We start from the raw sequence: 14829 nt of genomic DNA on the forward strand, positions 1-14829 counted from the left end.
GGATTTTGCCCTGCCTAGGGTTTGTCTGCCGGGTGATCAAACAAACCATAGTTTGCTTCCTCAGTCCCTGTGTTGTTTCCTTCCTTCCTCCTTTCCCAGTCCCGCTCTGTACCCCAGATGCCTTTCAAGTGCTATAGTAATAGCGTACACAGTGGATGGTTTGTTGTTGTTTACTGCTCTTGTCCACCACCTCTGCAGCTTGGCAAAACGACCCTTGAATGACCCATACTATTGGCTTCCCATGTAACAAAAGCCCATGGTTTAAACAACACAAAGTTTAATACTCAACAACAAACACGGTTTTCTTTCTCAGTGATTCGTGGTTAACAAATACTCGCTTGCTAGTGCAGCTGCATTCATACTTCAAGATGATCCAGAATTCAACAATACTATCATGCTTAATTATATGCTTAATTGTCTCTACTAAACCTAAGAACTCCCCTACCACCATCATTAATAGTTACAGGTGTCAACCAAAAGAAGATTAACTGCATAACTTTATACAGAGATGCAAGAATAGCCCTGGAGAGGAAAATCCAACATTTGTTTTTAGATTACATGCACATGTGTTGCAGCAAGCAACATTTAAGGGTTTCCTTCCCTGTGAGAATGAATGGGGAATGTTTCATCGAAGGTTGTGTTTGCCTCCCAAGAGTTTAGCAGGCATTTGTGCTATATATCCTTTAAAAAACAAGAACCCTGCAGCCCAACTTATGTAGAGCATATTTTGCAACAGTGAAAATATTTTAATTGATTGATCTAACTCAGCCTTTCCCAACTAGCTGCCCGCCATATATGTTGGACTGCAACTCTCATCATTCCCAATATAGTTCACGTTGGCTGGAAATGACAAAGAGGTTCACCCTGCCGGCACATCCTGGGGGAATCGGATAGGGAAAAAACTAATCTCACTAGTCTAACAGTCTTCATTTGTATTGGAAGTTCCTTTTTAAAGAAAATAAATACATTATACATTTGCAAATTTCCCAATAATTTTCTGAAATATTCTGGTGAAAGATCAGGTGATAGTCATCACGTACAGGCAATATTTGTGGCCTAATCCACTAGTCATGGATTTGGAGATCTGGTTTATAATTGGGCTCCTAGTACAGTCTCCTTCATGTTGCCCAAAGAGGGAAATTAAGTATTTCAGCACTGACCTCCTCTTACTCTTGCTGAACTTCAACACTGCCATGAGCGGGGGTGGATTTAGATTATTACCAGGTGTTTCTGAAAATCCTAACTTCAGTTCAATGCTCATTTATTTTAGAGAGGAATAAAAAAATCACCTAATAATTTGTCTTAGCTATTTCCATTGCTATGTACCATAAATTCTGACCCAAGTGGCTCGAATGTCCAGGTAGCCACAATAGTAATTTCCTTTTCTTCATCATCTGTTTCAGCACAAGATGCCCTAAAGCATCCTTCCTCAACCTGTTGCCCTCCAGTTGTTTTAGACTCTAACTCCCATGATTCCTGTCCATTAACTATAACAGCTGGGGTTGATGGGAGCCGAAGACCAAAACATCCAAGTAAACTGAGTAAAGTGAGAACAGACCACTAGTTCTCTAACTACTTAACTGATTCCCTCCATCCTCCAATGGCACCTTACACAATAGCACAGCATTTTATTTATTTATTTATTTATTTATTTATTAAAACATTTCTATGCTGCCCCATTCGCCGAAGCCTCGGGGCGGCTCACAACATAAATTAAAATACAAAAGATAACAATATAAAATAAGTCGCCCTGGCCAGGGCTACACTGTGTAACCATGCGGCATCACAGAAAGATCAGAGCAATGGCCAGCCCATGTAAAAACTAAAAGACCACATTGAACACATACACATCAGATGTGAAAGCTCTTCGTCATATGCCTACAGGTGCTTTCCTTATTTTGAGACAAACAACGGGCATATTGCAATGGATAACATAGATTGTCAGGGCACTACATGGCAAAAAGAATTCATAAGGAGAACTCTAACAGGACACCAAAAGATACTTTGCTTGATTGTTTATAAGGGACACAAAAGGATCTATACTGTGGCAACTTCTCCGGGAAAGAAATTAGGAGGGTGTGTACTTGGAGGAGGGCTTTCTCTGCGGTGGCGCCTAAGTTATGGAACGCGCTCCCCAGAGAGGTCCGCCTGGCGAAGACCTTTTTATTCAAGTGGCATTTTAACTGTTAATATTATTGGATTTTATCTGGCCAGGGCGGCTTATTTTATACTGAATTTTTGTATTTTAATTTAATGTTTATATTCTTGATTTATATTATAATTATTTTAACTTATTGTTGTAAGCCGCCCCAAGGCTTCGGCGAATGGGGCAGCATAAAAATGTTTTAATAAATAAATAAATAAATAAACTTCTTTATATTAATTCTTTTCAGTGGATAAGAGAAGCCTGATACAGTTGCCATATTCTGGCATGAGGCTTAGTCTACATTGGAATAGCAAATATTCATACGGATACAATATGAGAAGGGGTCCCATCAAACAAGACAGGCACTATCTCATAAAGGAAATTAAGGGAAAAAATGTACCTTTTCGGGGGGGGGGGGTTAGTATTAGCAAGCTGACCTTTTTTGTTTTTTCCATCTGTTGTATTTGGATAGTTTTTATGAGTGTCTTATTTTTCTGTGAACTGCACTGGGATTCATTTTTGGTGGAACTACTATTATCAATATAGTTCTAAATATTGTTCTTCCCAAGAATGTCATAACATAAGATCACCAGATATAGCACATTTATTAAAATTATAATTAGCATTTTTGATGAAATATGCTGGACTTTCTTAATCCCAGGAGGGAATGATACAATACGAGGAGTCCTGATATAATAGGTCAGGATGAAAGACAATGGCAAAATTACAAACAGGAATGCCTTTGAGTCACAACAGTCACACATACAATGTGCTCCTGGAAGGTTACTTTTTCAGAACTTAACACAACAGGGCAAGCACTGCCCCTTCTCTTCCTGTAAATCAGAGACAATATAAGGGACACTGCAAGGAGGGTTTCCTTATTCTCCCTTTTGGCCTTAAATTTACTAGATTTTTAGCTGCAAAAGAGATGCCACAGCCACTTGTACCGTTCATCAAGCTGTCCTGTCAAATATAGGAATACACCTGGCAGCATGTCTGTGCATTCACAGCACTGCGTACAGCCGGACCCCCATATCTGCGGGGATAGTTCCAAGCCCCTCAGTGCAGGTCTGAAACTGCAGATAATAGTGAACAATACATACATATACAATTCAACATATACATTTCTTTTTTTGACAATTTCATGAAGAGAAGATTCGTTCTTACCATACATCCTAGCAACCTCACCATACATTTTTTTTCTTTTGAGAAATGGAGAAATTCCATTTAAAGGAAGCACTTTACTACTTCTCTTTTGGAGAGAGGTCAGCCAGGTTAAGTAAAAATGCATTAACTGAACCAGTGAATTTGTGCATCTTGCAGTATATTAAAAAGGTAGCAGAGGTGTCCTGGTTACCTAAGGGCCTGGGACTCAGGTACCCGAAAAGCTGCCTCCTACACAAATGCATTTATATGAATACAGTTTTTGAAGGTTCTCCTCTGGGTGCTTCTAAGCCTGCCTTTCACAGCCTAATGCCCCCCCCCCCCATGTTTTGGGACTTGGCTCTGTGGCCTGGTCCAAAACCTTGACCTTCTCAGCTGTGGCCTTCCAGCTTTGAAATGTCCATCCTAAGTAGGCTTACTGGGCACGAAATCTTCATGCCTTTTCAGCGCTAGGGCATCTTTTTATGCTAAGGGCCACCCTTCTTCAGGAATAATTTCTTAGAGGAAGACTTGTGACAAGAGTCCAAAGAAGGGCAACCTCTTCTGCCTCTGTGCCCCTTTTTCTGTCCCTCTGATTCCTCCTTTCTCTCCCTCATCTGGCCATGCCCAGCAGACTACCAGCTTAGGGAGGGACCATTCTTGCCAGATGTCTGAGCTGACACTTCCAGAGGCCTTTTGAGATTCTGCTGAGGGCCACTAGGTGCCCATCAGTGACCTAACAGATTAAGGAAGCAGTTGTATACCACCTCAGGTAATCACTCCATCTATCTCAAAATTGTACACTGACTGACAACAGTTCTCTGCACTCTTGCGGAGTCTCCTGGAGCCCTACTGAGAAATGTCAGGAGTTAAACCTGGAGCCTTTTTTTAATGCAAAACATAAGCCCCATCTCAGAGCAACAGCCCCTTCCAGTGCAAGAGAGCCAGACTTAGAGCAGGAGAGGCATTCCTTGAGCCGCATTTTCCATTAATGCTGTGCTGAACTTCTCTGTCTATGTTATATTTGAGGAGCGAAAGGTGAGTGAAGAGGCTCCCTGAGATTTCTGAAAAGTCCCCTAGAGGACTTAACCAAGACTTTCCCCCTTGGGGCTTTTCAGTGCTGCCTCCTCCTGAGTGCCCAAAAGCAAAGTGAAGAGAAAGAACGGGAGGCAGCGGAGCATCTGGGGTTGTTACCTTCTAACAACAAAACCAGAAATGTCTTGCTCGTGCTATGGTCTGAAGTTGACTTGTTTGAAATTAATCATAGTCCATGCTCACCAAACTATGTTTGTTTGTTGATCTGAAGAACACAGCAAACTAACCAGAAGTGGAAAAGCACTCAGACTCCTCTTCCCAATCAAGCCTAGGGAGGAGGCAGTGGGCTCCCCATGGATTCTTTCCTGCTAATTCATGTTGCACTAAACTATGAGTTTTAGCGTGGCAAGCAAATGCTGCCTGAGAGTGCGACAGAACCTACAAACTGATACTCTGTAAATCACATCCAAACAGGATCAAATTATTATGTGTTCCAATCAGATACTGCTCAGGAAGCAGACAATTCTCTCTTCTCAGAACCAGTAAAATTGGGGAGGTGATTGCAGATCCACAGCATGCCTAATCTCTGCTGAAACTGCAAACAAGGAGGGCCAGTTATTGTCAATAGGGCTGGTGGTTTCTGCAAGACAAGCACAGATCCCACAAGGAAACTGGACCAAGAGCTGCCAAACTTGTTTCACGAAAGGTATCAGACTGTAGCAATTGACATTACTTCTAGTTCTGTTTGAAGGCAGTTCAGACTCCTATGCAAAACAGTAAATCACATTTTCAAACACATTCACTGTCAGCTTAAAACAGTTGTGTATAGACTGTTATGCTCTTATATCTGGGGAAGCGAAAACCATAGTCCTGTGTACACTGTCCTGGAAACAAGTCCAAAAGAACATAGTGAGATTTATTTCTACTTAAATAACAGTGGGCAGCACAGAAGAAGCGTAGAATTTGGTTTTTATCAGAAGCACAGATATTATTAGTCCCATGAAACACAGTTTTCAGGCTCATAATTCCCATCAGTAGCATACTTCAATATGAGAGAACCTGTGGCTGGAGAAGGGAATGTTTTTAGCCTAAGGATTGCACCAATATCAACAATACAAGGCCAGATTTCTTCAGATGCGTTGGAAAACATACACTGAGGCATTCATCAAATCCTTGCACAGATATGGTTCTACATCCTAATTTGCAAGGGTGGTTTCATGTGCAGGAACCACATTTTGTACACTCAGTTTCTAAAAATCTGGACTCTTCAGAAAGTCCTGCAAACTGGATAGAAATAATTTCAGAAAGTTGTGCAGCTGCATATAGGTCAACTAATTAGTCAAAGTAACGATGATGTTTTGAAATTCCTTAGAATGCTTCTTCAGGCTGGATATTAGGCCGAGAGGGAGAGGAAGGATGAGAAAGATGTTCCTAGGCACTGTGAAAACCCCAAATCTGCACTTATAAGATGGGGTGTGCGCAAGGTGTTCTGCAAACTTGCAGGTACATATGTTAAGTCCTACTGTGCTGAATGGGACATACATATATTTGCAGCCTTAATTAAGTTAAATGATCATTGAGTACTGGCCATGATGGCTGGGGCTTAGGGAAGTTCTACTCCAAAGTATTTGGAAGGCACCAGGTTGCCTGTCCCAAAGCTAGACCGTGTGAGGTGCAAAACAGATGTAAATATTAAACTGAAGGTGATGAAGAGTAATGTTTATTTAATTATTATATTTATATCTTGCCCCATCTCCAAGGAATTCAAAGCAGCATATACAGTTCTTTCCATTTTATCCCCATCACTCCCCTGTGAGGAAGATTAGGTTGAAAGGCAGTGACTAACTCATTATCACCTAGTGAGTTTCATAGTTGAACCGAGATTTAGCAGTGTGCTACTCTTGCAATGCTTTGTAACACTACATACAAAACAAACAATAGATGCTCTCCCTTTGAAAATATAAAATTAGTCATTTGGCTCTCTTTCTGTAGCTCTACATGGAATTAACCAAAGTGGAGATCTGCTTTAGCAGTATATTATGTATATAAATGAAAAGCATCCAATTATCATTTATTAAAATACATAGTAGCTTTCCGACAGAAGTGTTTTGATACATTTTAACAATCAAATGCCATACCATTGTATGGTATGGTACATGTGAATTTTTCATTTTTAAAAACTGCATATAAAAATTCAAATCTTACTTAATTAGATTTCTAGCAGGACTTACAAAATATTGTGTTAACTGGTGTTAACACTCTATTTAGAGGAGCTCTTTGGAGCTACAGAGGTGCAGAAAGTATTATGCTATTTTTCATAATACTATCTTGCTGCCTCTGACTTACCTACTCTGACTAGATCTTCAACCTTATTTAAAAAAAGGAGGTCTTGTGAAGCTATAAATGACCCAATAATCACCACCTTATCTTACATGATTGTGTACAGACACTTTTAAAACAGAAGAAAGTTGCTACAGAAGAGGCACACTGGAGTGGTTCAGATTAAAGGTGCATTCCTTCTTTAAAATTAAAGTAGGTTACATACTCGTCCACAGTGAGAAAGTTTGGGCAGATGGTATCTTTACTGAATTGATAATATAAATACATAATATAAGACATAGCTATCTTTTTTCTGAAGCCATAATCCTCATAGGATAACACTAACAAGTTATTAGCTCCCTCGAAGGAAAATACATCAGTATATGAAGGCATTTCATTAGCAGACATCTATAGGTGAACCCACAGAACTATTACTATCACTCATTCATTTCTATATATTGCAGTGTAATCTTAAATAAGTTTATTCAAAAATAATCCCAGTTGAATTCAATTCACTTCCTTATTAACAGTGCAATCCTCTATGTGCCTACTCACAAATCAGTCAGTGCTGCTTACTTCCACACTAGTTTCTATAGGATTTGAACCTCAGTAAGCCTGCACTGATTCATGGGAAAAGTACATAACTTGGTGACTTATTTTCAGCTCTTTTCTACACCTTGCCAGAGCTCTATAAGCGAGTTGAAACCTTGGCCGCCACCCCTGCCTCAAAGCAGCTAGAAGTTCAGCCTGAAAGCAAGTCAGTGTCCTGCTCCCTGCCCCCACCCCCACCCCCACATTGGGTCCCAACACAAACGTAACTCATTTAAAAGGCTCCTGGGCACAGTTAAGAGGCAATCCCTCCAAAGAAGCAGGTTTTCATTTGGGAAGTTAAGAGTTTCATTTGCTCAGCAACCTGAAGTGCAATCCAGGTGCTGTTTTCTAGACAGCTATTCCCCTGAACGGTGCAAGCTCTCACATGTCTGGGCTTGTGTGAACAACCATACATTGAACCCTACAGAGCCATGACCAAACAGCAACCTGCCTGCAAGGCTTCAGCACAAGCAAGTGGCTTCCAGTACAACGGACATTCTTCTGCAAAGTCCCAAATGTCAATATCAATGTGATTATTATTAACCCTAACCCTGATTCTTCTGAATGGTCTCCCCTCAATAATAGCATATCCTTATTCACAAGAAAGCATATCACCTGGAAGTAGCTTTACCTTTTCCTGCATCAACACTGCCCAAGCTCATTTGGATGTTACTTCACACAAAGCACATACCTGCTCAAAAACATTTTACTTTCGAAAACTATTCAACCTACTTGGAAGGAAAAAGCACATCACAGTCCTGACCTAGTCGGATGACCAATATGCCATGGCTTTTATTTATGACAAGATGATATGAAGCCCTGCTTTAACTTATCTGCCCTCTGGTCTCATGTCTTCCTTATATCCTTGTTAATCCATTAACACTGTAAGTCAAATGCCCATAACTAATCAGTCAGAACTGTATTTCTCTTCCCTTCCTGATGACTGAATCAAACATCTTGGTCTTTCCAATGTCCCCTCGATTTTTTAGTTTAAGGTTGTAACAGCTCCCAATAGTAGCACTTTTCCTTCTTACATACATGCCAGAACTGTGCTATTTCAAATGTAACTTTCCTAAATACAGCGTAAGTTTACACACGCATTTGTTTTCATGCACGTGACCAAGGAGTGAGAAATATAGCATTACGCAAATATCACACACAAAGGTAATTAATTGAGGAAATGTGTTTGTGCAATCCATGAGTTGTCAACACCATGCCCTGGTGGCCTATGTACAAGCTGCCGGTATGTACACTCACAAGGAGAACAAAATGCTGTTTTAGAAGACTTCCTCTGATACATAATTTTAAAAGGCACCCCAAAAGTTTGTGGAACAGGTCCTTATTGCTCAAGAGACAAAAAAGACTATATAAACTATTTTTATACAGAAACAGATTTGCTGTATTTTCATTGGATCCTACACTCAACCCGTCTTGGAAGAAGTACAGGCTAGTTATAACCAACTGGGATAGACAAAGTGTAAGTTAAAAAAGGGGATTAATCCGGATCGGTTACAGGCCACAGAGTTCAGAATTTAAAACTGAGAAAACTGGGAATGGGGCAGAAACCAAGCCTACTTAACATGCCCTTGCTTATATTCCAAATGGAAACCGTAGAAGCCTGTTATTCTTTTTTAAGACCTTGGGCTTCCACCAGTGTCTGCTAAGCAAAGAGAAAGTTGTCCCCAAAGAAGTTACCCCAAGAGGCTCCATGGATACAGACTGGATGCAGTGTCCTTCTCCAGAGACAAACCGCAACAAGGCACGGCCAAGGAGAGAAACGGGGAGCGGGGAGAAGAGGAGAGATGGGGGGGGGAATGGGCTTTCCCTCTAGACCAGCAGTATAGGCGGGAGAGCGCTCGCAGTTTTGGTCTGGGGGAGGCAAACTATGTGAAGGGGCAGGGGGCGGGGAAACGGCGGCGCGCAGCCCCGACCCCCCCCCCGCGACGCCCCGGACAACTGTGTGGCGAGGGGGCGCAGTGGAGACCAATCCTCTCCTTCCTCTTCCCAAGAAAAGAGTTTCCAGGGCCGGGGTGGGAGCGCTTTGCTGGCTTACTTACTCCGTGCCCCGTCCGGGGAAGGGTAGGTGGCGGTTCCGCCGGTGTAGCCGGGTGAGGCTCGGATTCGGTTCGGGAGAGAAGGTGACAGGGCAGCAGGAAGAAGCGGGGAGGGGGCGCTGCAGGCTGGCGGGCTGGCTGCTGGAGGAATCCGCCGCGCACCGAGGGAAGCTAGCCGGGAGCCGACCAGGAGCGACGGGAAAGTTTGTGCGAAGGAGGGAGGAGCAGAAACTTGGAAAGAGAGAGAAAGAAGGAGGGAGGGAAGGAAGGGAAGCAGGATCAGCCCCCGCCCTTCTCGCGGATGGACAGCCTCCTCCCCCTCCACCATCGCCGGGGGAGGAGACCGCCTTTACGCGAGGAGCGGGTCCCTCTCGCCCTCGGAGGGGGGGCTCTTTCTGCTGCACGCAGGCCGGAAGGGGGGCTGGGAGGAAACGAGATGCATTTACTGGAAAAGGCTGGGTCGTTATGGACAACCACCTCTAACGAAATGGAGAGGGCCGGGGTGGAGGGAGCGTTGCTTTTTCCTGACAGGACTCTTTGCAGGAGGGGCGTGCATGGATCTGGTCTGTGTGCGAGCGGCTTAGTGAACTGCTACGGAGCTCGGAGGGGCGCCCTTCTTCGCCGAGGGAGCATCTTTATGCGTGGATAGCTTTAGAAGGGGGGTCACATCCCGCTTTCACCTCCAAATTCGTTGTGTAATCTCAGGCCAGGCATGTAACCCATCCCAACGGGCAGTTTTGACACAGATTGCCGAGAGGTCCCAGGCGCCAGCCAGAGCTCCTTGGACGAAGGAGGCTATATAACAAAGTGCGCTGAATAAAAACTGGATCCGAATGAGAATTACAGCGATCTGTAAACCGTCCCGAGAGCAATGTGCTGAAGGAACGGTATATAAAATAAATAAATATTACTATTCGTGCGGCTGTATTCCTATATGAGGTTTGACCTCCCTGTAAACATGCATAGAAACTGGTGTTTGGGGGAAGAAGGCAAAACGAGTTTCCTTTTACTCCCGGGCGGAGGCAATCCGTGAGATAAATCACCGACCGATTTTTTGAAATGTCTTTGCAAAAAGGGATGGGTGGAAGCTGTGGGGTTGCCCCTTTCGGAGGAGCTGCAGCCTAGAAAGTCCTCCTGGGCAGGCATAACCTGTCTGGAACAGGTTGGACGGGTGGCGATTGCCTTGTCTCCAGCCCCGGGGGAGAAATGCAAGGAGGGGGGCTGGAGACCCGCCTGCTCGAGGGGGAGAGAGAGTGTGTGTGGTGCGGGGAGAACAGGACAGGCTGCTTGGGAACTGCTCTGAGAACTACCGTCGGATCTCCAGAGCAGCCCCTGCTTTCAATCTCAGCCTCTGCACTCGGCTGCTGATGTCACAATCCAAGGAGCGGCTGCAGCTCGCCTACCAAGCCGCCTCGGTTCAGATTTTCCACCCCTCGCGCTCAGCCTCCCGCTGCAGCGCCTCCTAGAGGTTGCGGCCCCTGTGCACACGCTCCTCAGAGCCATTTAATGATAATCAGCCAAGCCGCAGTCAACAATAGAGGAAGTCGGTCAGACGTTTGAAATCTTATTTTCTTCCACTCTTCGCCAAAGGGCGGGCAGCAGGAAACGGATCCGACAACTGCGAGAAGTCACCTCGCACTATTTCGCTGCCGACCCCTCTTCAGATGAAGCAGAAGGGGGTGATGCATCGGGCTAGAAACAAGCAAACACAGTGAAGCTGGTTCTCTGCCGACTGGCATCAGTTGGCCTGCAATTGCACACTGTATTGTAAAACAGATTGGAAAAAGAAGCAGAGTTTATGCCACAAGTGTTTAAGCTGATCTGTTACAAGCTAGGCCATTCATACCCTGCCTTTCTCTCGAAAAGACCAAATCAGCATACGTTACCTTCCTTTTCTCCGTTTTACCCCCAAAACAACTTTCTGATGTAGAATAGGTTCAGAGACAGTGACTAACTGACCCAAAGGCACCCAGTGAGTGCAGCCAAATGGGGACATGAACCCATGTTCCAGTTAAACACGAATCACTATCTCACACTAGCTTTCTTGGGATGCTGGAAAGTATACAGGCTTGGATGAGTTTCAAATGCCACTCTAGAAATGTTACATCTGAACAATGAGAAAGGATGCCTTAAGGTGCTATCCTATGCAAATTTAGACAGAAAAATGGCCTGCAGCTCCCAGCATGCCAGAGCTAACCTGCCTGGCTTGAGCATCCTGGGAGTTGCAGGACTATTTTGTGTCAAAACTTGCACAGAATTGCACCTTTACGGGGCAAACCTATATAGCTCTTAGTGCCTGAGGGACCATAGGATAATTCAGATTCACACTCCAAGGTTGGAGAAAGCACTCTAGCTTTGGAGTTGGGAATTGGTGCTCAGCCCCCTTCCCTCTTTTTGCAGCTGGCCTGGAAAGAATTGTACCAGCTGCAGTCAGAGGTCTAGAAGAGATCTGGGAGAGGTGGAGAACCGGGTGTTTTGGGGAAGGAGAGGAGTAGCCCTGGTATGAGCTCTACTGACAGTTGTGCAATCTCCTTGGAGACTCTCTAGCTATTAATTGGGCGAAAAACGCCTTTCTAGTGAAAATGCAGGGTGGAAAGAGAGCAAGGCGATCACCCCTTCTGCTCTTGCTACTCTGCACTGGTTTATCATTAACCTCCAAGCAAGGTGGTGCTGAAAAGGGTCTGCGCATAGGACCATGGAATGGCACCTTCATAGCTTACTTTTCTGCAGTTATTTCCCATTACATTTCTACTCAAGGTTGTGTGTTGTACTCATGTACTGCTTGTGGGTTTCCTGTGGAAGGCTGCGGGGACACTGGGTGAACCGAATGCTGGATTACATGGATCCTTAGTCTGCTCCAGCTTGGCGCTCCATTCTTATGATTCTTCTTCCAGTGTTTTGCCTCTTTCCACAACACTGCCCATTCTCCTTTTCCATCCCTTAAGCCTGAAGCATTCACCCTTCTTTCACCTCTCAGATCTACACAGGGCCGTAGTAGCAACATTAGGACTGGACTCTTTTCAAGAACATCCAGAACATTCAGCTTTCCTTTAAGGGAAGGGGAAGGGATTAAAAATGCACTTTCCCAACCCCCTTTATTTGTGGAGATGTCCTCTCCTCACTTGCTCTGTAAAATATAGATCTGCTCCATGCTTCTAGTGTCCCGACTGATACATGGAAAGGCACTGGGGGTTCACTGTCAAACACAAGGGACAGGTTTAATTTTTCTAAGTCGTAATGTGCTATTAATGCAATTAACTGACTTTAAAACATGTAAGCCTAGGTATAAACTTTAACTATATTAGCTGGAGTGAGGATTCACAGAAATTTTAAATATATTAACCTGGGTTTAGATTTGACTTGTTTGGTATTGTTCCTTCCTGTCCTCTCTCTGAATATGCTTAAGCGCTTTCATTTCTGGCCGTAGTCCTGACTGAGCTTTTGCCCTCAGTCCTTATCCTGAGCTGAAATACAGCCTGTGGCTGATCTCAGGGAAGGCTTTCATCGCATTATTGCCATTGCCTCTTTTGGGGAATGGCATGTGTCTTCTACGCACAACCTTCCACTGCTTCCTCTATGCTTGTTTGTACCAAAACAAAAACGAAAAACTTTCATAGGAGACAGAGAGGGAAAGCCTACAGCGTGGAGCATGCCTTAACCCTAGCTGGTGATGCTGGGTTAGAGGCCTCTTTTTTCTCTATACATGCATTGGTTGCACCCTAAGGAGAACAAGGTGGAACAGTGATGCAGTGCCTTCTAAGTGTTAGCTCTAGGAGTCCTCCGTGTAGAAGCAGCCAGCGAAGGTTGCTCAATGATCGATTGCCTTGGTATCTCCCGTTTCCTCCCCTCTCTGTTGTTTACTCCAGGATGTGTTTGTTTATTGAATTTATTGAAAAGCCACCCATTAGCATCATGCTCTGTGCTTATAGTCTCCTTGGATAGGGGCTTGTCCTTACTAACTAAAATACAATATATACTGATGGCACTGTATAAACACACACATAGAACCAGTGCATCTCCACTCAATAAGGGGAGTGCTCCTTACCTCCTGGCGCAAGATCCTTGTGGAGTTCTCCAAGAAACTCCTCTGAGAGGGGATAAAGTGCACCTTTTATCTTTACTGCTCCCTGAAGTCTTCCTCAGCAGTGTTATACAGCACGAGACAGTTCAGCTGTGGCCTCATGCTATTCTGGAGCGGTCCTTTCCCTTGAAACAGGGAAGGGAGGCTACTTTCCTCCTGATGTTCCCCTGGCCACTCCAAATTAGAAAAGTAGAAATAGATAACCAGAAAGTTAACACATGGTAAGTATTTTCAAGTTTAGGGCATATTTTGCTTAGATCCTTTCGGCTGCTCAGCAAGCATAGAACAGTGTATTCCCACGACATAATGCTTTGAAAAAACATTTTAAAAATATTAATGACATGGATCCATTCTCCTAAACATGACACCAGAATTTTGAGTTACTCAGTGGTAGTGATGGGTTATGGTGTCAGGATGGACAAAGGAAAACACGTCTTCATAAAACACATTTAACTTTGGGGACTTGCACTAAGACTAAAAGGAGTGTTCACTCCTCCCCGTGCACAAGGTGGGGAAGCCTCACACCCAGGACCCATGTGCCACTGCCGTGCACACCCTCCATGTCCCTTGGCAGTCACACATTCAGGCTTCATCTGAAGGGGCCCTGTATATGTACAGATGTGTGCATACATGAGCTCCTTCATGGGGGTGGGACCTGCAATAGCACATTCATGTTGACAGTGTCCTTGTCCATCACCAGTTGCACTTCCACGGAACTCTGAAGTGGACAGGCAAAACTGTGTCCTTGTGAAGGAAAGGGCAACTGACCCATTTGTGCACTTCAGAAGCACCCAAAAGGAAAAGAAAAGCCTGGGAATGAATTCAGGACATTCCTAAGCATCCTTCCTGCATTGGTGGAAGGATGGACAACATTCACTGAAGGAGGCTGGAGGTGGCACTGAGAAGGGCAGGTGTTTCACTGCTCTCATCATGTGCCGCTGCAGGGATGCCACTGACAAGCCGTCCTGCTCGGTTCAGAGATCATGGCAAGCCACACTGACAACAAGCCATGGATTCTTAAGATGGCTTCTGTGCGGTTAACAAGCAGCACAGAATGGTCCAGGCCAGCTTTGGTTGTCGTGACAAGCTTTGCTGACACAAGCAAGTCTCACAATCTACCCTGGCTAATCATGCCACCTGCATTAGATCACTAACTTAAGACATGGCCACTGGAGGTACCGTGGAATGGAATCTTCTGCCATCTTGTATGTTTTTGCTACATGCATTTAGGATTGTTCTGTGAATGCCCCTAATGATCACTGCTTAGGTGTTTTTTTAAAGGGATTAAATAAGGATAGATCCATTAGTGGCTATGATAGCCATGATAGGTAAAGAAAGCTTTTAGGAGTCGGCATGCCACTGGCTACCAGTTGCTGTTGGGAGGGAATGTGTGGGTGGACATGGCCTATACAGCCTGTCTGTTGGCTTCTGGAGGTGTTTGGTTTTAAATTGTTGCATAT

General features: G+C 44.3%; 1 protein-coding gene across 3 annotated transcripts in view; it reads right to left on the bottom strand.

Annotated features, from left to right (window-relative positions):
• The window catches only part of TEAD3 (TEA domain transcription factor 3), a 95286-nt gene extending 85762 nt beyond the window's left edge, over positions 1-9524 (bottom strand). For all 3 annotated transcript variants that reach the window (XM_044443617.1, XM_044443626.1, XM_044443634.1), the window contains exon 1: positions 9292-9524. The gene's annotated coding sequence lies outside the window, so the exon portion shown is untranslated. The remainder of the gene's footprint in view (positions 1-9291) is intronic.
• Between the last annotated feature and the right edge of the window lie 5305 nt (positions 9525-14829).

The sequence above is a fragment of the Varanus komodoensis genome, unplaced genomic scaffold, assembly GCF_004798865.1.
Source record: "Varanus komodoensis strain SLA01 unplaced genomic scaffold, ASM479886v1 scaffold1, whole genome shotgun sequence".
Taxonomy (NCBI): domain Eukaryota; kingdom Metazoa; phylum Chordata; class Lepidosauria; order Squamata; family Varanidae; genus Varanus; species Varanus komodoensis.